Raw genomic sequence first — 11,514 nt, forward strand, 5'->3', positions numbered from 1 at the left:
CGACTACATCCTGATCAGCCTGCAATCCGTAGGGGGCCGTCCAAGAGGGGTTCCTAGCCGTCCGGCCCGCCCTGCTCCTGTCTCAGTGCCTGTCCTGTCTCCCGACCGTGACCCTCCAGCTCCTTCTGAGGATGAGGAGATTCACTCGGACCGCTCGGAGGAGTTCTGACCCGCCGCCTGCTCCCCTCCACCCTCCCGGCATGATGTTGTTCTTGGGACTTCTGGGGCCGTCCCTTGGAGGGGGTCCTGTCATGAGCACTCTCTCTCCCTGGTAGCAACATTAATTGCATTCAATTATCTTCCACTCTGCTCACCTCCCTCTCTCTACTCAGCCTAACTAGCTCCACCTGCCCTGCTCTGCTCTTGTTACCTGGCCAGCTGCACTGCATTTCCCACTCACCATCCTCACCTTGCCTCACTCTGTTCTAATTACTCTGCCAGCTGAACTGCATTTCCCCACTACCTCTCCCAGTATATCAAGCCCTGTTTTTCAGCCAAGCCCTGTCAGATCGTCTTCAAACCCGGACCAGTAACCTGCCTGTCTGCGCTCTGACTCCTGTTTGTGATACCGATCCTTTCTTGACTGCCTCCTTGGTCTACTGCCCCGTCTATCCCAACCTGCCTTCTGGACCTCGTCTACTCTCCGATCTTCAGCCCCTCCGGTAACTCGTTTCTGCCTTCTGTCTCTCACCACGATATTTGCCCAGCCCTGATCTGTACTTCTGCCTGCCATTCATATTGCTGTTGTGTGTGTGTGTTTCCCCAGGTCTCCGACCACCAGATGAGCGTGCCCAGACGTTTCACCACCCTCAGCCCGATACGCCGCTCCATCACTGGGGAACACACACACTAAGCACTTGGACTGGACACCCCCGGACATTTGGTGACCCCGAGCACAGGTACCCACAGGAGGACCCTGAAAGACCCCTGACACCCCTGGGACTCCTCTTCCCGCCTGTAACCTTGAATAAAGAACTCTGAATTTGAACTTGCGCTCTTGGGTCCTCTTCTGTTCGTGACAGACATCATTTTCTGGAATTTTCCAAGCTGTTTAAAGGCACAGTCAACTTAGTGTATGTAAACTTCTGACCCACTGGAATTGTGATAGTGAAATAATCTGTCTGTAAACAATTGTTGGAAAAATTTGTGTCATGCACAAAGTAGATGTCCTAACTGACTTGCCAAAACTATAGTTTGTTAACAAGAAGTTTGTGGATTGGTTGAAAAACGAGTTTTAATGACTCCAACCTAAGTGTATGTAAACTTCCGACTTCAACTGTATATTGCTTGCCATACCAGGTTGCACTTTGGGAGGTTACGGCTCCACATTCTGTAAAACTACTTGGTGACAATGTCTTTGAAAAAAAGCGCACAAATGTAGCCTGCTGGTAATTGAGTGTTGAAAGACAAGGTCGTAGTGAACACCTTTGTCGCTATTTCTTCAGCCGGTTAGGGGGGGGGGGTGAAGCTCACACTGTTCTCGCCGTATTATTCCTTCCATCGGTAGTCCCTATCGCCATAACTTAGAGAGAGGACAGACCAAAACAACAGTTTAAGGCATTTCTGATTCAGAAAATCCAATCCACTATTTACCGTATGACAAAATATTATCTTGTCTTAATGCAAAATTCCTAAGACAAATGTCAAAGAGCATACCAACACCCTGTTGAAGCTATTTTCCAAATTGGCTTATACTCCCTTATCATACTGGTGACCTCACTACAGAGTTACCGGGTCAAGGAGTTAGAGGGCTAACCCTTAGGGAGAAATCCCGACCATACAGAAGACCCAATCTGGTGAAATTTTTATTGAAACAAAGACAAAAACAAAACAGTGAAAACCAACAACAGCAATACACTTCTTCATATTATACTTAAATCTCACCCAGTGTCTCTATCATTTCTAGTGAGGTTGATCAGGCCTCACCAGAAAGTCAGGACAAAGGTAATTCAACACCATTAAGTATTTTCTTTCTCTTTTCTTTCCCTGTACTTTAGAAACCATTTAAAAACATTTCAAACATTTCCATCATTCTGCGTAACCAGTTTACAAACAAATTAAAAAGCCCCCACACAATAAATCAAACACGGTATTAAAACCACTAACAAATATTCATAACCGGTGAGTTGTGTGTGTGTGGTAAAACGTAGGGCAAAAACAAACAAACTATGGCCAGGCCTTACTTATCTGGGAGCTGCCTCTACGGCTGGATCCAGATACCTTTATACTTGATAAAACTGCAGAATTTCACTAACTGCTCTCCCAAGACAACAGTCTCGGGAAACATTTCAAAGAGAGAGAAGAGAAAGTGTACATCTCGTTAGTATTCACTATGCTACATCTTAATCAGCAACACAAATGTTCTAATTACAAACAAAACATGATAATGATAAGTCCACTGTCTTCCCTCCATCCATTAATCATTTGTTTTAATCCATCCCAACGTTTATGTACCCTTATATAGCCTGTGCTACCCTTAGGCATGGCGGCATTTCTCTCGCCACCGAGTCTAACGATTTACTCTCGTATATGACTGGTCTCTCTTTTCCCCCATGATTTACGTAACCACCATGCCCTTCATGTTCATTAACAAAAATTGTAAAAGGTCATTTTAGGTTTGGTAACCCCAATGCTGTCGCTTGATGGAATTGCTTTTTCAAAACTCTATTAACAATTTTTCACAATATTAACTCCACTCTAATTTCTCGTGACCCCTCCTCCCTTTCGTCAATTCTATCAATCTATTTCAGAATAAGACTAAATAAAATGTCTCACGAGATTTAAAAAAAATAAAAATAAAAATCTGAGTATGCAATTTTAACTTTTTACCTTCTAGAATACATTCCCCTGGCATTTCACATAGGTTCTTCATACTTTTTCCTGTCACAAATTTTGCCAGTTTGACGACCAAACAGAGGCAAAATCCGCCTATGCGTTACTCCCAACTCCGGCCGCTTTCATGATTGCTTGCTGTTGCTCACTAGTCAGTGAAGAAAATGTCTACACAGCCGCACTTACCCCGAAATGATACGGTACAGAGGGCTCAGGCACCCCTGTGCAGTCTCTCACCCAATGGCCAAATGCGCCGCATTGGTGACAAGGTTCGGTGGCTTTTCGCTGCCGAATGTATTTGTTGTCATATTTACATCTGTTTTATTTTATTTTTCTCACTCTTCAATCCATTACCGGTACTTGGGGTATGTTGAGCAGCGACTACGCGCACTGCAAAGTGTGCGGAATTAGATTCCACTCTCAATGCGACTTTAACTATCTCTGCCCATGTGGAGTGTTGGTCCACCACGCCTGCAATAGCAGTTTTGACAGTGGTTTTCAACCCTGCCATCAAAGCAGAGGTACAAATTCCTGCATTTTCATTTAAATGATCTGCTAGTGCCAGATAAGTGCACAACGCGTCTTCCATCCTATCAACGTACTCACGTACCGCCTCATTTTGACCCTGAGTGCATTTACTAATTTTGTTAATGTCAGGGCTGAACAAAATATTTCCAGTAGCTGTCACAAATATTTCAATTTGTTCCTGAGAAGTTGCTGGGTCAGATGCCTCTCGAGAGGACGACCAGGCGGAAGTACGATAGTTTCCTACTAATTGTGCCAACATTGCTCTTGGCAATAGGGAACGGACAACATTATCATAATCGCCAGCGTGGAATCCAAAAATAAGGCCCTGTTTCCTCAGGAAACTGCCCCTCATGTTATAGTTTGGCCATCTGACAGAATGGGGTTCCCTCCCTCTGGGAGTCTCTGCCCGGGATAATAAGTCATCGCAACTGCATGAGTATGAAACGGGCGCACCTCTCTATGGTTTCCGGGATCCCTCAGATAATCCAGTCCGGGACTACTATGTCTGGACTGGTGATACATCCCTCTGCTGCCTCTCTCAGCCCGTAACGCTCTTTTTCCTCTATATGAGAGGGATATAGTGGAGACCTGACCTGTTTAGCCTGGGATACATGATATCCCAGTGCCAAGACACCACCCTACAGGTGTTCTGATACTGCTGGAGGACAGCCATAAATTGTTGGACTTTGTTTAGATTATTTTCCAGAGCCCTCGCAAGGTCCTGGTTCTTTTCATCTAATTCATGAGCCTGCACATCTGCTATTTCAAATTTGTTCCCTCATACTTGTCAGTCGCCTGGACAAGATGACCCTGCATATCTTTAATTTGAGCTTTATCGGTTATACACCGACATCAAAACGCTTGTATATTGAGCTGCCGATTTCTCATTCATGTCATTGTGCCGTACCACAACAGCATCTCTGAGTTCTTTATTTGATTGGAATTTTCCCTCAGCAGGGAAATGCTGAACAATTTTATCCACTTTGCTCAATTTCTTCCATATTCGAGATGAACACGGTTGACCTAATGTCTTATTCCAGTGTTACACCTCCAATATCCCTGTTGTTGACAACACACATTACCAAAACCCCTAATCTAACCTATTAAGGTGGCTAATTCCCTCCTGAACACGCTGTGCCCGCAGTGCTCCAGTCTAAACTATTAGGGGGCTAAACCCTCCTGAACACGCTGTGCCTGCAGTGCTCCAGTCTAACCTATTAGGGGGGTAATTCCAACCAGGCATGCAGTGCCTGCCGTGCCTAGTCCTACCGGTAGTATTTACAGTGGGCCTACTAAATAAACTCAGGCTTTTCTTGATCCGTATCCTATACTTGTTTAGCCTAAGATTCTCATCTCCCCAAGATGTCAGAATGAGTGACAACAGGTGACAACAGGTGTAGGAACCTTGTTATTTTTTATTTTTTGGTGTGCCGGCTCCTGCTCCACTGATTCGGACTCTCCAGTTCGACTGTGAATCGTGCTGAACCCTGCTTGCAGTGCCAACTGTTAGGTTCTAAATAAACAGAGTATAAACTAACGGACAACTAGTAAAAGCTCAAACCAAGTTTATTCACCCACTGGGTCTAACAGCTGCAAAGACAAAGACATGTTTACACAAGTAGATATATTTATACCCTCTATTGGGCGGAGTCAACTCCTTGCAAATCTAGACAGCCAATACATCTCTGTTGCTAGGCAGGAAATTAAGTGATGTGGGCAATAAACTGTTCCTTCTCCCTTCATCTGACCTGACCTCGGCTCACATTCCTCATTAATCCACAGCTATCCACCCTTATCAGTGACCGCAACCACGTGATTGCCTTTTCCCTTACTTAGTAACGTTCCAGGCCCATGGCTCTTATCCAACCTCCATTGACCCCACCATATACATTCCTCATACATGTAACCATTAACTTCTAGTATAGCAAGTATTTCAAACTAGAACCCAACAGCATTAATCATCTGGTCATGATTAATGACCATCCGATAGAATGGGGTGCAACTCTGAAGCGTTACAGAATGTGCGATCGAAAAGTAAATTCAGATTGAGCCGACATATGCAGCATTTACCGTGAATCCAGTCTCCGCTAACACGGGAACTTTGCCTTTAAATTTCAATCACGCGATTAAATCGAGCTCTGAATTTAATTGAATTATATGTACTTTATGGCGCAACTAATTTAAAGCTATCCATATGACTGGATTCATGTGTCTCTAGCGATCATAAGGTAAATAGATCTAAAACAATTGTCATTTATATTTACATCGGGATAATATTAAATAGTCGTTTTTCCACTTGGAACCGACAGGTTGCTCAACCTTATTAATCGTTTCCTTGTGCATAAAGGTGGTGTAAAAATGAGGGAATTAAGACAAGGTCAGAATATGGCGTATCTGTAGACACACCTACGCCACACCTCCATTTGTTTGATCTCCACCCTAAACGTGTCCCTTGCTGGCACTGGCTTTTTCCACATGTGTAAATTCAAGTTCAGAATTCACGTAGAGAGAAAAGTGCATAAAAAGGGAATAAAGTTCAATTTACGTGCGAGTAACTCGGTTCTGAATTCCCCCCTTGGAGCAGAACACCATACATTAACTCATCAGCGACCTTCTCTTATAGACATTTGTTGCAATTGTTTGTTTTCAAATCACTTTTGTTGACAATTTAGAACAAGTAAAACGAAAAACAAGTGAACAGTTATTTTATCAAGTGAGGAAACTTTAGCCTAGTTGCAGTCTCTGTTCAGCTATTACATTCCATTCCTTGCCACTCCTGTCTTTGGCAAATGACAGGAGTGGCAAGGAGTGGAATGTTAGCTAAAAAGACTGGTACCCAGACTAGGGAAACTTATTTCCTCAACAAAATTATGCCTAGATCATATGGACAAGTTGGACAATGTCTTTTCACTGTGAGTTTGTCATACCTTTCTTTCTTTCGTAATCTAGTTCTAATCAATTTATACATTTTGATGAGTATTTATCTTCAGTAAACCAATTTACTGACGAATTAGGAGCAGATAGGCAATTGCCATTACCGTTATCATAGTAAGATATCACCAGTCCATTCAATTAAAGAAAAGACAACTGCGATTCAGACTTCTAGTGAAATAGAATGTATATATTCCCTCAGACCAGGCAATTTATTTGTGTTGTACCTCCATTCTATGAATTATACTGTATTTCTATGGAACACTGGGAAAAGCACATCATTCTGAGGTGGCACATTAGAACTCTGCTTTTTTCAGTGGTCTACTCATGCAACAATGGAAATTAACATGCAAATAAGCATTTTTTGATTGAACAATTCATTGTGCGTTCTTTTTTAAGCCTACATTTCCAAATGTTATTGCAAAAATGACGGTTTGTCCACTCACCAGGAAACTTGAAAGAAAGTATGTTCTAGAAATTCTAAGACCTTGCAAAGGGCAATAATTTGTGGCCCATTTGTGTTTGTGCATGCGTATTTGTGTGTATGACAGGATGCCGTGGTTAGTGGAACCAGGAGCTCACCGGCCAAGCTGATGGAGGAGACAGCAGTCCCACAGAGGCAGCTCACACCACCCAACAACTAAAGATGAGCAAAATAGCCAGGGATGGAAAATTGAGATGGAGAAAGAAATGGAGAGGGTCAAGCAGAGCGTAGCTGCGGTCCTGCAGAGATGAATAATGAGATCTTTAATATTTTTTAATATAATAATATTTTTTAATATAACCATCTTTAAAGACCTAAAGGATGGAGAAAGATGAGCTAGAACAGAAGAGAAGAGATTTGGAAATGAGAAAGAAAGTGTTTGTGCACAGGAAGTAGATGAAGAGAGCGAAAGAGGAAGGATAAAGTAAAGAAGAAAGAAAAGGAGATGGTGAAGGAGGAGAGACAGAGGTTGTGGAAAAGGGATAAAGACTTGGAGAAGAAGATGGAGGAAGTGGAGAAGAAAGACTTCAGCCTTGAGAAGGAGAAAGAGATGCTGGAGAAAAACAGGGAAAAGCTGGAAATGAAGGAAAAGCTTTTGGACAAAGAGAGCGAGAAGTTTAGCAGAGAGCTAAAATTAAGAACTAAGACACAATTTAAGTTTATTGGCACATACAGTGGGGAAAAAATGTTTTTAGTCAGCCACCAATTGTGAAAGTTCTCCCACTTAAAAAGATGAGAGAGGCCTGTAATTTTCATCATAGGTACACGTCAACTATGACAGACAAATTGAGATTTTTTTTCTCCAGAAAATCACATTGTACGATTTTTAATGAATTTATTTGCAAAATATGGTGGAAAATAAGTATTTGGTCACCTACAAACAAGCAAGATTTCTGGCTCTCACAGACCTGTAACTTCTTCTTTAAGAGGCTCCTCTGTCCTCCACTCGTTACCTGTATTAATGGCACCTGTTTGAACTTGTTATCAGTATAAAAGACACCTGTCCACAACCTCAAACAGTCACACTCCAAACTCCACTATGGCCAAGACCAAAGAGCTGTCAAAGGACACCAGAAACAAAATTGTAGACCTGCACCAGGCTGAGAAGACTGAATCTGCAATAGGTAAGCAGCTTGGTTTGAAGAAATCAACTGTGGGAGCAATTATTAGGAAATGGAAGACATACAAGACCACTGATAATCTCCCTCTATCTGGGGCTCCACGCAAGATCTCACCCCGTGGGGTCAAAATGATCACAAGAACGGTGAGCAAAAATCCCAGAACCACACGGGGGGACCTAGTGAATGACCTGCAGAGAGCTGGGACCAAAGTAACAAAGCCTACCATCAGTAACACACTACGCCGCCAGGGACTCAAATCCTGCAGTGCCAGACGTGTCCCCCTGCTTAAGCCAGTACATGTCCAGGCCCGTCTGAAGTTTGCTAGAGTGCATTTGGATGATCCAGAAGAGGATTGGGAGAATGTCATATGGTCAGATGAAACCAAAATAGAACTTTTTGGTAAAAACTCAACTCAGTCGTGTTTGGAGGACAAAGAATGCTGAGTTGCATCCAAAGAACACCATACCTAATGTGAAGCATGGGGGTGGAAACATCATGCTTTGGGGCTGTTTTTCTGCAAAGGGACCAGGACGACTGATCCGTGTAAAGGAAAGAATGAATGGGGCCATGTATCGTGAGATTTTGAGTGAAAACCTCCTTCCATCAGAAAGGGCATTGAAGATGAAACGTGGCTGGGTCTTTCAGCATGACAATGATCCCAAACACACCGCCCGGGCAACGAAGGAGTGGCTTCGTAAGAAGCATTTCAAGGTCCTGGAGTGGCCTAGCCAGTCTCCAGATCTCAACCCCATAGAAAATCTTTGGAGGGAGTTGAAAGTCTGTGTTGCCCAGCGACAGCCCCAAAACATCACTGCTCTAGAGGAGATCTGCATGGAGGAATGAGCCAAAATACCAGCAACAGTGTGTGAAAACCTTGTGAAGACTTACAGAAAACATTTGACCTGTGTCATTGCCAACAAAGGGTATATAACAAAGTATTGAGAAACTTTTGTTATTGACCAAATACTTATTTTCCACCATAATTTGCAAATAAATTCATTAAAAATCCTACAATGTGATTTCTGGATTCTTTTCTCATTTTGTCTGTCATTGTTGACGTGTACCTATGATGAAAATGACAGGCCTCTCTCATCTTTTTAAGTGGGAGAACTTGCACAATTGGTGGCTGACTAAATACTTTTTTCCCCACTGTACTTAACTAGTAGATGTTTTCTGATAAATGCAATTTATATAACTGCCCTTGTGGGTGGTAAATCATTGTGGGTGGTAAATCATTGCACATAATTTTATTAAATGCAATTCCCCCCTCCTGCAAATCCAGAATGTGGTTATCTGTTCAGTTTCTGGTCTGGATATACCAATGCTCTCAACTCCAAAACATAAAGAAATCTCCCATAGGCCTATTTCCCGTGGGATCATGCATTCTCTATAAAATGCAATGTTGTGAGAGGCCTACCATGAACCCTTGTTATCCATATCCATATTTTGTTGCATAACTGTGGGATTTAAGTGAATTTAATTATGTTTTTGTCATTTATCTACACAAAATACTCCATAATGTCAAACTGAAAAGTAAATTCTACAAATGTTAACAAATTAATAAAAATCAAATAACTAAAATATAGTTGTTACAAAAGTATTCACCCCTTTTATTTAGGCAAGTACATTAGTTCTGGGGTAAAATGTGGCTTAACAAATCACATAAGTGACATGGACTCACTCCATGGACTCACTCCATAAAATAATAGGGGTTGACATAATTTTTTTATGATTACCCCTTCCTCTGTCCCCCATATAGTGGCTTGCGAAAGTATTCACCCCCCTTTGCATTTTTCCTATTTTGTTGCATTACAATCTGGAATTAAAATTGATTTTTGGGGGGTTTGTATAATTTGATTTACACAACATGCCTACCACTTTGAAGATGCAAAATCTTTTTTTATTGTGAAACAAACAAGAAATAAGACAAAAAAACAGGACACTTGAGCGTGCATAACTATTCACCCCCCCCAAAGTCAATACCTTGTAGAGCCACCTTTTGCAGCAATTACAGCTGCAAGTCTCTTGGGGTATGTCTCTATAAGCTTGACACATCAAGCCACTGGGATCTTTGCCCATTCTTCAAGACAAAACTGCTCCAGCTCCTTCAAGTTGGATGGGTTCTGATGGCGTACAGCAATCTTTAAGTCATACCACAGATTCTCTATTGGATTGAGGTCTGGGCTTTGACTAGGCCATTCCAAGACATTTAAATGTTTCCCCTTAAACCACTCAAGTGTTGCTTTAGCAGTATGCTTAGGGTCATTGTCCTGCTGGAAGGTGAACCTCTGTCCCAGTCTCAAATCTCAGGAAGACTGAAACAAGAATTTCCCTGTACTTAGCGCCATCCATCATTCCTTCAATTCTGACCAGTTTCCCAGTCCCTGCCGATGAAAAACATCCCCACAGCATGATGCTGCAACCATCATGCTTCACTGTGGGGATGGTGTTCTCGGGGTGATGAGAGGTGTTGGGTTTGTGCCAGACATAGCATTTTCCTTGATGGCCAACAATCTCAATTTTAGTCTCATCTGACCAGAGTACCTTCTTCCATGTGTTTGGGGAGTCTCCCTACATGCCTTTTGGCGAACACCAAACGTGTTTGCTTATTTTTTTCTTTAAGCAATGGCTTTTTCTGGCCACTCTTCCGTAAAGCCCAGCTCTGTGGAGTGTACGGCTTAAAGTGGTCCTATGGACAAATACTCCAATCTCTGCGGTGGAGCTTTGCAGCTCCTTCAGGGTTATCTTTGGTCTCTTTGTTGCCTCTCTGATTAATGCCCTCCTTGCCTGGTCCGTGAGTTTTGGTGGGCGGCCCTCTCTTGGCATTACAGGTTGTAATGCAACAAAATAGGAAGGCACAATATCTGTAAGGTCCCTCAGTCAACTATTGAATTTCAAGCATAGATTCTACAAAGATCAGGGAGCTTTTTGAAAGCCTCATAAAGAAGGGCAGTGGTTGGTAAATGGGTAGCAATAAAAAGTCAGACATTGTATATCTCTTTAAGCATGGTCAAGTTCATTATTATGCTGTGGATTATGTATTAAACCACCCAGACACAACAAAGATACAGTCGTCCTTCTGAACTGAGCTGCAGGACAGGAAGGAAACTGCTCATGTACGTCACCATGAGGCCATTGGTGATTTTAAAACAGCTACAGAATTAAATTGCTGTGAAGGGAGAAAACTTTGGATGGATCAACAACATTGTAGTTACTCCACAATAATGACCTAAATTAAAATATTTTCAAGGCACTATCGTAATACTGGAAAAAACACTGCAAAGGAATACACTTTTTGGCCTAAATGCAAAGCCTTATGTTTGGGGAAAATCCATCACAACACATCACTGATTAACTGCCTCATTATTTTCAAGCATGGTGGTGGCGACATGGTATGGTGTGCTATCATCAAAGACTGGGGAGTTTCAGGATAAAAAAAAACGGGATGGAGCTAAGCACAGGCAAAATCCTACAGGAAAACCTGCTTCAGTCTGCTTTACACCAGACACTGGGAGAGGAATTCACCTTTCAGCAAAACAATAACCTACAACACAAGGCCTACAGTGGAGTTGCTTACTAAGAAGACTGTGAATGTTCCTGAGTGGCCAAGTTACAGTT

Source organism: Coregonus clupeaformis, unplaced genomic scaffold, assembly GCF_020615455.1.
Source record: "Coregonus clupeaformis isolate EN_2021a unplaced genomic scaffold, ASM2061545v1 scaf0107, whole genome shotgun sequence".
Taxonomy (NCBI): Eukaryota; Metazoa; Chordata; class Actinopteri; order Salmoniformes; family Salmonidae; genus Coregonus; species Coregonus clupeaformis.